Source organism: Bufo bufo, chromosome 5, assembly GCF_905171765.1.
Source record: "Bufo bufo chromosome 5, aBufBuf1.1, whole genome shotgun sequence".
Lineage (NCBI taxonomy): Eukaryota > Metazoa > Chordata > Amphibia > Anura > Bufonidae > Bufo > Bufo bufo.
Genome location: NC_053393.1, coordinates 109,290,371 through 109,301,368, shown reverse-complemented (window position 1 = coordinate 109,301,368; position 10,998 = coordinate 109,290,371). Strand labels below are relative to the sequence as shown.

Here is a 10,998-nt window from a genome sequence, read left to right as displayed (position 1 = left end):
AGACTCGCTTGCACTGACACTGATTCTGCTACTTTTTAGTTTTTTCCCCCCCATCACTGTTTGTGGGTCTCTAACTAGCTTCCCTTTTTCTGTTGAGGGGTCTTTGAGGGGTGGGAGTGTCACGGTCATATTGGTGTTTGACCGTGATGCGGTTGCCATGCAGACATGTTGCCGGTGGCAACGTGTTGTATGCTGTTTGCATGTACACTTCCCCTTTAAGGTTTGCCTCCCTGCTGTTTGGTGAGAAAGGGGTTAATATTATTGCTAGTGGGGATTAAGGTGTTTTCTGGGTGTGGCCGTGGGCTTGATATATACCAGTGGCTTGCTGGCTGGGTGCAGTTGTATTACAGCCTTGCTTGGTGTTGGAGCTTTGCTCATTGCCTCTGTGTTTCTGCCCAGTCCTTGAGGGCCACATTATGGAACATAATTTGTCCTCCCTTATGTACCCTCCATGTACCTTTACCCTCACTTGTATGTGTGGTGTGGGTTTAAGTTCTGGGTGTGTGAAGCGTTTTGTTCGTTGTTACATGTCTGAGCTGTTGTCGGTGTTGGTCCCTGCATGTATGCTATTCGTCACCCGGTATGTTGATTCCTCCGGAAGGGGGTTGGTTTCCCGGAGGGGTGAACCATTTGCCAGGTGGTGCAGTTGCTGGAGTGCTGGTTCCTATGTGTCAGTACGTACTGCATCTGTATGGTGTTTGGATTGCTGTGCGTCTGTTTGAGTTCCAGTTAACTTCTGGTGTGTTCCTTGTTGGTTTCTTCCAGCAACTGCGGCAGGTAAGTGACCAGGTTTACTGTTGTTTTGGTTCAGTTGTTACTGACCACTGGTTACTTGCCTGTCATTCCACTGGGTGTGCTTTCCCTCTGTTGCTAGGCCTATGGAGACTCTGGTTCATCCGTGTCTTGAATAAACCTGGTTGTCTCTTGTCCCTGTCTTCTAACCTCAGGGATATTCAGGGATTTCAGGGTTCTGAGGTTCCAGTGTATGGGCCCTCCTACCTTAAGGATCGGCTCATACAGTTAGGAGAACAGGGCCAGATTTAGGGATGCTATAGGTGGTGACTAGGGTAGAGCGAACCCAAACTGTAAAGTTCGGGTTCATACCAAACTTTACGGTGTTCGGCACCCGAACCCGAACATTTCAGTAAAAGTTCAGGTTCGGGTTCGGTGTTCGGGTAATATTAATATACCATCGGATCAGAGTTTTCTCCAATCCGATGGTATATTTTAACTTGAAGCGTCCCCATCACCATGGGAACGCCTCTATGTTAGAATATACCATCGGATTTGAGTTAGATCGTGAAAACTCAGATCCAACAGTATATTCTAACACATGATTGCTGCCCAATTCCCCTGAAGAAGCCAGTTATCTGGTGAAACATGTCGGGGGGCAGACTTAGTTTTTAAATCAGCGATTCACTCCACTGTTAGTTAGCTAGTAGTAGTCCGGCTGGCCTACTTAACAAAGCTAGAGTAGTTTAGCAGTTAGACACGTTATCAAAACCGTGAATGATCCGACTGCAGTGTCTACTATCAAAGGGATAGATACAGACTTGTTAGCACATGGGATGTTCAATGTGCTGTGTTCATAGTGGGATGATTGCTTTATGCTCCCACAACCCAGTCTAGTTGATGGTGACACTGCAAGCGGCATGAAGGCAGCAAACTGCCTGTAAAGTGACAGGGGTGAGAGATAGTGCACGTGCTCTCACTCTTGATCCATTGATCAATTTTTGACTGTACAGTGGAGTGGTTACTGTATTTTTAACCTTTTTCTCTTTTTGGGTTCATTAAGTAAAATTAAAATAAAGGTATCAAGTACACGATTTTTAACTCAAGTAATAATAAAATTGAAGTATTAAGTTTCACCTGGGGCAAGATAGGTTCAACGCCTGCATAGGCATCTGTAAATAAATTTATTTGATAAACCTTACCCAGGGTATGTCCCAAGTATAAATAGTATATTCTAACACAGAGGCGTTCCCATAGTGATGGGGATGCTTCAAGTTAGAATATACTGAGAACGGTGGACATAACGGCCCCCTGCTGCCTGGCAGCACCTGATCTCTTACAGGGGGCTGTGATCCGCACAATTAACCCCTCAGGTGCCGCACCTGAGGGGTTAATTGTGCGGATCACAGCCCCCTGTATGAGATCAGGTGCTGCCAGGCAGCAGGGGTCCAGACACCCCTCCCTCCTCAGTATTAAAATCTTTGGTGGCCAGTGCGGCCCCCCCACCCCCTCCCTATTAAAATCATTGGTGGCTAGTGCGGCCCCCCCACCCCCTATTAAAATCATTTCTTGGCTAGTGCGGCCCCCCCACCCCCCCCTATTAAAATCATTGGTGTCCAGTGCAGCCTCCCCTCTCCCCCCCTAATTAAAATCATTGGTTAACAACCCCCCTCGCCCCCCCCATCATTGGTGGCAGCGGAGCGGCAGTTCTGATCGGAGTCCCAGTTTAATTGCTGGGGCTCCGATTGGTTACTTAGCACTTTTAGCAGCATTATACTTACATGCGCTGTCTGTGGCCGGCCGGCGCTCCTCCTACTGGTAAGTGAAAGGTCTGTGCGGCGCATTGCTTATAGGACAGACCTGTCACTTACCAGTAGGAGGAGCGCCCTCTCCAATCCGATGGTATATTTTAACTTGAAGCGTCCCCATCACCATGGGATCGCCTCTATGTTAGAATATACCATCGGATTTGAGTTAGATCGTGAAAACTCAGATCCGACAGTATATTCTAACACAGAGGGGTTCCCATAGTGATGGGGACGCTTCAAGTTAGAATATACTGAAAACTGTGGACATAACGGCCCCCTGCTGCCTGGCAGCACCTGATCTCTTACAGGGGGCATTGCTTATAGCACAGACCTGTCACTTACCAATAGGAGGAGTGCTCGGCCGGCCACAGACAGCACACGTAAGTATAATGCTGCTAAAAGTGCTAAGTAACCATGGCAGCCAGGACTGCAGTAGTTTCCTGGCTGCCATGGTAAACGATCGGAGCCCCAGCGATTAAACTGGGACTCTGATTGCAACTGCCGCTCCGCTGCCACCAATGATGGGGCGGAGGGGGGTTGTTAACCAATTATTTTAATTAGGGGGGGGAGAGGGGAGGCCGCACTGGACACCAATGATTTTAATAGGGGGGGCCGCACTAACCACCAATGATTTTAATAGGGGGGGGTCCGCACTGGCCACCAATGTTTTTAATACTGGGGAGGGAGGGGGGCCACACTGGCCACCAATGATTTTAATACTGGGGAGGGAGGGGGGTCTGGCCTCTGCTGCCTGGCAGCACCCAATCTCTTACAGGGGGCTGAGATCCGCACAATTAACCCCTCAGGTGCGGCACCTAAGGGGTTAATTGTGTGGATCACAGCCCCCTGTAAGAGATCGGGTGCTGCCAGGCAGCAGGGGGCAGTTATGTACACAGTTCTCAGTATATTCTAACTTGAAGGGTCCCCATCACCATGGGAACGCCTCTGTGTTAGAATATACTGTCGGATCTGAGTTTTCACGATCGTGAAAACTCAGATCTGAAAAAGCTAATACTATTATTTTCTGTTATAACCATGTTATAACGGAAAATAATAAAGTGAAGTTCGGGTCCCCATTGACTTTAATGGGGTTCGGGTTCGGGTCCAAGTTCGGATCAAGTTCAGGTCCCGAACCTGAACTTTTTTTTAAAGTTCGGCCGAACTCCCCGAACCCGAACATCTAGGTGTTCGCTCAACTCTAGTGGTGACCAGCTCCCTTTTCTTAGCAGCCTGGTCTAGCTGCTACCTTTACACTTACACTTAAGAGCTGTAGTATCCTTGGGAAGGATACAACAGTTCACAAGGAAGTGCATACTATTTGTTAGGTAACATACATACGTGCAGAACAGCTCCCCCTTCTCTTGTTTTCTTTCCTGTCTTTTATGTGAGAAAACCGCTGCTAGGATGGCAGATGTGTATAGGAACAGGACCAAAGCTGAACTGCTGGTCCTCTGTGCATAGAGACAGCTGGACACAACAAACCAAACCAAAGCGGAGCTGATTCAAACATTGGTGGAGTTTGATACACAGTCCCATCGTTCTGTGAAACCGGAGCAGGGACCTTCAGCCTCTGAGGAACAGACAGAAGATCCTATTCAGCAACTGGCTGGGCAGGATAGTACCAGTGCTCAAAGCAGTATGGAATATTCTCTTCCTCTAATTCTACAGTAGATTGGTGCCTGTAATCCTAATCTGAGGGCGCAGCTGTGGTTGCAAGAGCGCCAAGCAGAGTGAGAAGCTGCAGAACTCCGAGTGGATCGAGAGTTCACAGAATGCCAGGCAGAGCGGGAGTACCTGCTAAGATTGATACAAATGCAGCTGCAAAGTGCTTCATCGTCACCCCAGGGTGAGTCCAAGGACGCTGTATTCCTTAAACCTTGTCTAGATTGTTTCCGTGTCATGGAGAAAGACAGTGATCTGGATGTTTTCCTCAAATGTTTTGAAAAAGTCTGCAGGCAATCCAGCTACCCCCTGCAGAATGTGCTAAGTATCTGACTCCAGGACTAAGAGGCAAACCACTGGAGGTGTTTGCAGCATTGCCCACGACTGTGGATCAAGATTATGAGGCTACTAAAAAGGCCTTAATCCAACTGTTTAACCTCACCCCAGAGGTGTACCGAAAACTGTTTAGGACTTTGCAGCGCACAGGTACTGACAGCTACTCAGACCTGGCTGTTGGACTAAGGAACCACTTCAGGCAGTGGACCCAGTGATGGGGTGTTACCACTCTGGAAGACCTGGAGGATCTGATGTTCCTGGACCAGTTCCTCCACACCTGTTCTATGGAAATGAGACAGTTCCTTCTGGAACGGGAGCCCAGGACCCTGGATAAAGCTGCCCAGATTGCAAATGTATATGCTACCAGTCGAGTACCAGAGGCACGGAAGCCTGCTGTGCCAGGTTGGAAGGGGGAAACCCCCTGTTAACACCTTTACCCCTACTCGCAGATCTCCAGGAGTTACCCCTGTCCCAGTCCCCAGGCCTGCTGTGGACAACCGCAGGTGTTTTGTGTGCAACCAAGTCTGGCATATCAGCACTGCTTGCACACAAAAGAGGAAAACCACCCCTTTGCCCAAACCCTCTATTTTGTCCACAGCAGTTTTGTTTGTGGGTGGGAAAAAGAGGACATCTTGTGACAATTTACAAGCGGTCACTGTGGGCAACACAGTCACCATGGAACTGAGGGACACTGGTGCCGAGATGACCCTCGTGCACCCAGAGCTTGTCAACTCAGAGGACTTCATCCCCGGAAGAACTGTAACCGTTGCTGGAGTTGGAGGCCTAACCCCTGCTTTACCCATGGCCCGAGTTTACCTGGATTGGGGGGCGGGAAGAGGGATGATGGAAGTGGGAATGACAGATAAGATTCCCACTAATGTGTTACTAGGAACTGATCTGGGATGTTTAGTCTCCAGGTATATTCCCTCAGACATTGAGGAGGACGCCGGCATGTGTGCAGCCCCATGTGAGTTGGCACCAGTCACATATGGTGATATTGAGACCATGCATACTACAAAATGTGATAACTCTGTGTTCACCAATGTGTTAGAATTGCATAATGATATTGTGCCTAGTGATAACCTGAACGTAGTAACCAATGCATTGGGTGAAGTTTGCATAACTAACAATAATGTAGAAGGTAATACGTGTCCATCAAAAGATAATGGCTTGTGTAGCGGTTTAGTGGCAGGAAATGTCATAAAGATGCATGAAGTTCCTGTCACGTCCACATCCACCCTCCTCCACTGAGAGGGGGAGAATGGTGTGTCCATTTCTTCTGTAATCCGCAGTCAGGGTGCCCAGGAGGCCAACTCAGGTCTGGGTTCTGGGCCCCCTACTGTCTTGGCTATAGAAGAAACGGAGCTAGCTGGCAGTCCACAGCCAGGGGCTGGGATTAGTCAGAATGTGGTGTTATCCACCAGCACAGATGCGGACCGTCGCTTGTTCCAGACTGCCCTACACACTAATGACAGTCTGCAGTAGCGGCGGGAGATGGCTGGTTGGACCCCTGAGGGGGGGACAAAGAAATCATAACCTGGGACCAGGGGTGGCTGTATAGGCAAAGTATTCCCACTGGCCCCCAGCAGCATATATTTAAAAACAGGCAACTACTGTAGTGGTACCTCGGCAGTTCCAGGAGCAACTCCTACGGATTGCCCACGAGATACCACTAGCTGGTCACCTAGGGATAAGTAAATGAAAAGCCGGTTTGGGGAATGATGTGGCGGATTACTGCTGTTCCTGTATTGTGTGCCAAAGGATGGGGAAGGCAGGACCTGTGCATCAGGCCCCCCTCATCCATTTGCCCATAATTGAGGAGCCTTTCCAGAGGATTGCTGTAGATATTGTGGGGCCCTTGGCCGTACTCAGCAGCTCGGGAAAACGCTTCATCTTGACGGTCGTGGATTATGCCACACGTTACCCAGAGGCTGTCACATTATCATCCGTCAGGGCTGACAAGGTGGCAGATGCACTTCTCACCATATTTTATCATGTAGGATTCCCCAGAAAGATGCTCACAGATCAGGGGACCCAGTTTATGTCTAATCTTATGCAGAGCTTCTGTAAGAAAATACAGGTGCAACACCTGGTAGCCAGTTCGAACCAGGGCCGGTTCTAGGTCAAATGGGGCCCTGGGGCGAAAAACAATAAGCCCCCTTCCCCCCACATGACACTTGTTGACTTTAACGTCCCCCCCATCACTACAGAAATACAGCGCCCCATACCTCTTACATCCAGTGACGTCTCCTTTGATGTAGATGTTCTCTGTCCTCGTCTTCTCCTTTCAGACCTTCAGACCAGACCACCATTTTGTCGCCATTTTCCGTCTCTGCAGTTTGACAACAACAAAAAAAATCTTTGTTTACTACTTTTCCATCATCCTCCCATCTTCTAGACAAATCATCCTACTACCCCCAATACTGTGCTCCCCAATACTATACTGCAGAAACAGATAATACTAGTACCTTCCAGAGCCCCCCATATAAAATACCCCTTCTTTGTGGCCTCAGTAGAAGCCCCCATAGTGCCCCATAATAATGTGCCAGTATCAAGTGCCTCTCTTCCACCCCCCATGTGCCAGTAATAAGTGCCTCTCTTCCACCCCTCATGTGCCAGTAACAAGTGCCTCTCTCCCCCCCATGTGCCAGTAACAAGTGCCTCTCCATGCCCCCATGTGACAGTAACAAGTGCCTTCTTCATGCCCCCCATGTGACAGTAACAAGTGCCAACCCCCCATGTGCCAGTATCAAGTGCAAACCCCCCATGTGCCAGTATCAAGTGCAAACCCCCCATGTGCCAGTATCAAGTGCCAACCCCCCCCCCATGTGCCAGTATCAAGTGCCAACCCCCATGTGCAAGTATCAAGTGCCTCCAGCTCCCCCCATGTGGCAGTAACAAATAGTCGGGTATTTAAAAAATAACAAAAAAAAACACTTATACTTACCTCCATCACACAGCGATGCGATGCAGGCCTCTTCCGGCCTGTGTCCCGTGCTGTAAGGCTCAGGCAGCACAATGACGTCATCGCGTCGCCTGCACTGGCCTCTGATAGGCTGTCGGCACAAGTCCCGCAGCCTATCAGAGGAACATGGAAGGGATACACCTCTCCCTCCCCTGCCTCACAGCACAGCCATCTGTATCGCTGTCCTGAGGACGTTGATACAGATGACTATGGAGATGAACACCTCCACAATGGAAGGGTTCATCTCCCTGTGACCTGCCGTTGGGGGCCCCTAAGGGCTCGGGGGCCCGCGGCAATTGCCCCCCTTGCCTATATGGAAGCTCTGGCCCTGCATAGAGGTGAGAGCGGACATGAAGAGAGAGGTAGAGGAAATGTTAGGGCTGGGCGTGATCCAGAAATCTCAAAGTGCGTGGGCATCACCTGTAGTGCTTGTCCCCAAAAAGGATAATACCACACGCTTTTGCATGGACTACAGGAAGCTAAATACCATCACCATTTTTGATGCGTACACAATGCCCCGCATAGATGAGCTGTTGGACCAGCTAGCCAGTGCCCAGTACATAACCATTAGGGACTTGAGTAGGGGGTATTGGCAGATTCCCATGTCCCCTGGGGCCCAGGAGAGATCCGCCTTCATCACTCCTTTTGGGCTCTATGAATTCATGTCCTTTGGCATGAAGAATAGAGATGGCCTTGCGGTTCGGCCGACGGTTGTTTCGCTGGGAACTTTGCGTGTTCACGATTCGCCGAACATGCAAACATATGAAGATTTTCGCGCCCGCCATATTCTTTTACATTGTGAAGAACTTTTACCCATGACACATCCATCAGGTGGTACAGGACAGCCAATTAAGACGTTTCAGCACATGGACATACGCCCTACCTTATAAATAAACCTGATCTGGCCGCCATTTTACATTCAGTGTTTTGCCAGTGTAGGGAGAGGTTGCTGTGTGGAGCAGGGACAGGCTGTTAGGGACACCAAACGCTAGCTAATAGGGCCACAAAAGTCATTTTAAGGACTGGTATAGGTGTGCTATCGATAGGTGTAATACACAGAGGGGTGCAATATACTTATAATATACTTTTATAATGAGTCAAAAACACATTGATCTATATAGTGATCACCTGGAAGTCAGGGGCCTAGGGGCTAGGGGCTTACTAGGGCCATTTTTATATAGGGTAAGGTTCCAGACCGGGTCGCTCTTATCAGGGCGGGTGGTCTGTGGTTAGGCTATCAGGGCCAGAATAGCACCGTAGGCTATTGTAGGGCAATAGCACCATATAGCATTGTAGGGCAATATCAGGGACAGTTCTTTGCCCACCCTGTCCTTCTATACCACATCATCATCTAGCCCAGGGATAGATGTTTTTTGCTTTCCCTCCGGGATTCATGGATGTGCACTGGAACCCCCCGGATTGTGGTAGGACATATGGTTTCTTGTTATTGCCTACCACATCTATGCTTTTTGCTTAACTTTAATAATTTAATTTATTTTCATTTTGAGGCATATCTTTTCCATTCACACGTCTGCAAAATGGGTCCACATCCGTTCCGCAATTTTGCGGAACGGGTGCAGACCCATTCATTTTCAACAGGGCCGGAATGTGCTGTCCGCATCCGCATTTGCGGATCTGCATCCGCATTTGTGAATTTGCACTTCCGCATCCGTGCTTCCGTTTCCGTAAAAAAATAGAGCATGTCCTATTCTTGTCCTCAATTGCAGACAAGATTAGGCATTTTCTATTATAGTGCCGGCGATGGGCGGTCCGCAAATTGCGGATCCACAAAACACTTACGGACGTGTGAATGGACTCTCATAGTAAAATTATTAAAGGTTACGTTTTATCTTTATGTATATTCTAATGGAATGCCTTCCTTGTACAATGTTATAATATGCTTTCTATGTTAGAAAGTATATTATAGTGCATTTGTATTGTGCGGCAGTTGTGTGCGGTTCTGCTGCGATACTGCAGGTATATAGAGGGACAAGCGTTATTGGAACAAATAATTTCTACTGGTGTGATATACCAGTCACCCCCCAAAAAAACTGATTGAAGTGGGGTTTTATATACCAATATACTTTCTTTATAGTGCATTTGGGTACTGTATAGTGCATTTGCGCATGCGCGTACGCGAAAATGATATTGCCGATTTTTCACATTGAAAAAAATAATGAATGAAGATCGCAAATTCGAATAATACATCTGGTATGTCACTGTCCATGTTGTGGGACTATTTGTGCACTTCTAGTAATAATTTCTTGGCTGCAAATATGAGCTGAAAGTTTTCCGGTTCGCCTGCCATTAAAATGAATGGGACCCCCCGTGAACTTGCGGTTCGCGAACATTTGACTAAAACATAAGACTAAAAAGCAGGTTATGTCCTTCTTAGGGACAGTTGGGTACTATCTGAAATTTGTCCCCAACTATAGCACCCTAGCAAAACCTTTGACGGACCTCACAAAGAAGAAGCTACCGCAAATAGTTAACTTGACCGCAGACTACGAGAGTTCTCTGTCAGCTTTGAAATCTGCTCTTGCTAGCTCTCCAGTCTTGCAAAGCCCAGATTTTACCCGCAAGTTTGTGGTTCAGACTGATGCTAGTCCCTATGGCCTAGGCGCAGTGTTCAGCCAAGTGAATCCTGAAGGGGAAGAGCACCCCATAATGTATTTGAGCAGGAAGCTCCTACAAAGAGAGGTGGCCAATGCCACTCTAGAAAAAGAATGTCTGGCCATTGTATGGGCTTTACAGAAATTGCAGCCATACCTTTATGGGCGAAAGTTTACCGTGGTGACCGATCACAACCCCCTTAGTTGGCTATATCGGGTGGTAGGTGACAACGGAAAGCTGCTGAGATGGAGTCTGGCCTTGCAACACTATGACTTTCACAAAAAGGGCAGTGAGCATGGTAACGCAGATGGGTTATCGCGTCAGGGAGAGGCCGCTGAGCAAAGCTTGTGATATTGATTGCTATATCAATGATCCCATGCCATGTCGTGAAGGGGGAGGTGTAATGAAATCTGAGGTAGATAGATAGATTTTCCTAAACTTGCATTATCAATAGCTGATTGTATGTCAGTGCCTTTTGATCTATTAAGGACTTATGCAAATTGTGCCTTTAGATGCCAACCAGTCTGCAAAAAGTTGAGACAATCCACATTTTCAGAGGAAACTCCATTTAGCATTAGCCTGCTACTTACAAGCCATATGGGCATACTACTGAAGACCTGGAAGGGCACACTAAAAATGCAGGGCAACCCCAGACATGGTGGCTGCTAACCCAGCAGGTGCTCTAAGCCATTCAGTAGGTGGATGAAATAATATCAGAAGCCATAACTCCAACCTCATAACACCCACATCCTCAGAACCCTAGTAATTGTGTTCAGCCTGACATGGGCTTCGGGGAGAGTCTAGACACACCATACTGGACATGAGGCATTTCTCTGTATTCAGGATCTGGCCTTCTGGAAATCATAACTCGATCATATTTGG

The 10,998-nt window shown here is 48.1% G+C and overlaps 1 pseudogene; it reads left to right on the top strand.

Annotated features, from left to right (window-relative positions):
- Nucleotides 1-4,439: 4,439 nt before the first annotated feature.
- LOC121002410 lies at nucleotides 4,440-10,467 on the top strand (annotated as a pseudogene).
- Nucleotides 10,468-10,998: the final 531 nt, after the last annotated feature.